Source organism: Eptatretus burgeri, chromosome 15 (assembly GCF_056783735.1).
Source record: "Eptatretus burgeri isolate ZD-2024b chromosome 15, Ebu_testis_v1, whole genome shotgun sequence".
Classification (NCBI taxonomy): Eukaryota; Metazoa; Chordata; class Myxini; order Myxiniformes; family Myxinidae; genus Eptatretus; species Eptatretus burgeri.
Window position 1 is genome coordinate 8,688,407 of NC_140975.1, and position 2,500 is coordinate 8,690,906.

A 2,500-nucleotide genomic window follows, 5' to 3' on the forward strand; every position below is an offset into this window, starting at 1 on the left:
TTTCTCTTTCTCTTTCTCTTTCTCTTTCTCTTTCTCTTTCTCTTTCTCTTTCTCTTTCTCTTTCTCTTTCTCTTTCTCTTTCTCTTTCTCTTTCTCTTTCTCTTTCTCTTTCTCTTTCTCTTTCTCTTTCTCTTTCTCTTTCTCTCTCTCCCCCCCCCCCAAGTTTACATCCTGCCCCCATCCAGATCCAACCTCTCTCTTTCTCTGATGCCCCAATTACCACTACTTCTCACCCCTACCAAAGTGTCCCCAGGCTATTATGTCAATAAAGCCTCAATGCCAACATCGGGCTCTCATGAGAGAAGAACGGAGTTTTTGTTTTAATCAAAATAAGTCATAAATGTGTAACCTTCAGAACAGAAATGCAATTATTTTGGTGTGGTTTTATGTAGTGCTGTTGCTGTTGTAATGCCTTTTACTTTTCTTTTTTTTTTTAGTCATTACAGGATTTGGGAAAAGCCGGAGGGTGGGTTGGGGAGGGGGTGAAGGGTGGGGCTGTTTGTATAACTAATGAATGCGGTTGTTTGTGAATTACAGTACACCAGGCTTAAGATTCTGGTGATTACAAACCATCTTTCAATTTCAATCATGGTTGCCCTTTTCTTATTGAACACAAGCTTTTGGCTCAACCGTTGAATTTCCCAAGCCACACAACATTTCACCATCTCGCCTCGCTGCACCTGACCTTGCCAAACTTAATCTTACCGAGTCTCTTCAAGCCCCACCAGGTTTAGAATCGGCCTTGCCGACACGAACTTCGGCCATTTTCCTCCAATGACATTCCTGAAACAATTGATGTGGTGCCGAATGAGCAGTGAAAAATAATTACGACGACCACGAGCAGGACATGGCATGAAAGGGTTGGTCACTAACGGTAATCGTTTTGTTAAAAGGTGCAGGGTGCCATTTGTAAAATTTCGAGTGGGGGGAGGGGGGATAAAATTGACAAACATCATGGGGTTTTTTGTTGTTATTTCTGACTTTCACAACTTCTAAGCCACACATAACAATGGCGACATAAAGCTGAAAAGTCACATTACAATTAAAATATAGCCCCATGGGGGACTGACAGTTATTTCCCGAACAGGCAGTGTGTAAATGAGGGATTATGGGGAAGGGACCATGCCCCCCCCCCCGTCCTGAAGTGGGATGGTCAAGGGGAGCACAAATGAAGTGAACTTATTTCCTTGTGTTTGATGAAGAGTTTGGTCTTCAGTTTCTGAGAAGATTTTAAAATAAATTACCTGAACTTGAGGTGAACCCCCCCCCACCCTTTTCAGCCTCTTATAGGGGCAGATCCCAATGGGGAGCACGGCCCCATGAGATCTTAATGTTTTGATGTGTCGTACTAAATTTGGTCCATATCGGTCATGTAGTTTGTGAGGAAAATATGTTTTGGTGAATTTGAGGGATTGAGAGAGGGAGGCCCCCTTTCCATGGGAGATATGACAAAGGGGAGCACATCTTAAGGTTCGGGAATAGTCCTGATGCGTCATGATGTGCTTGGTCTGGATCTGTCTGACAAATTCTGAGAACAAGATTTTTGAATAAAATAGCAATATTTGGGGTCAAACCCTTCTTTTACCTATTTTATAGGGAGAGCATCTGGATGTGGAGCACAACCCCATGAGACCTTGTTGTCCTGATGCATTGTACCAAATTTGGTCCATACCGGTCGAGTAGTTTGTGAGAAGATGCTTTAGTCAAATGTTAACGTACGTATGTTAGTACTCCCTTTGGCGGACACCAGGAACCCACTCTATGAGCTTAATTTGGAGAAACAACATAAATATATAATTAATACATTTCTCACACTGAAAAAAAAACAAAATGAAAAAATAATCGTGGAACTATTTAAGCTCCTCATGTCCAGATTCAAAACTTATAACCACTTTAATCAAAGTTTGACATGACAAAAACGGATTTGTATGTTTTTGTTTTTTAATGTCAGATCGAAATACAGCAATGTAACGATGATGCCGTAGTCTATTTTCATTTGGTTATTTTGCTGTGCTTCATCATGTACAGTTTTGTGAGATGATAAAATATCAGTGGAATCCCATCCGATCCACTTAAATACAGCTTCACAGCATAATCTGGATCCAGTGAAATCAAACTCCATTGCATTTTTTTAAAATCATGTTTACCATGTTGTCTTGATGATCTTATACTGTGTGTGTGGTGAGAACATGATTTTTAAAACCAGTTGAGGCTCAAAAAGGATGCAGAGTACAATTTATCATTTTAAAATGTTGGACGTTGAAACTTCAACTCAATCACCATTAATACAAAAACCTATTGACGGGGATTGGGGAGGGAGGGGGGGTAATAATATCCACCCCCGCTGTGAATGTCAATTTCAAGGGCAATGCCAGGGATTGAAAAAATAAATAAAAAAACAGATCCAGGGAAATTTTTCCATTTCCTAATGTTGGACGTCATTGTGCTTTTGAGTACTTTCAACACTCTATAAATTGTTTTATACCTTTCTCCAGTTCTA

At 40.3% G+C, this 2,500-nt stretch overlaps 1 protein-coding gene across 3 annotated transcripts in view; it reads left to right on the forward strand.

The window, feature by feature from the left end:
• The window catches only part of LOC147011450 (glutamate receptor ionotropic, kainate 2-like), a 446,205-nt gene that overhangs the window by 276,913 nt on the left and 166,792 nt on the right, over positions 1-2,500 (forward strand). The window lies entirely within an intron of this gene.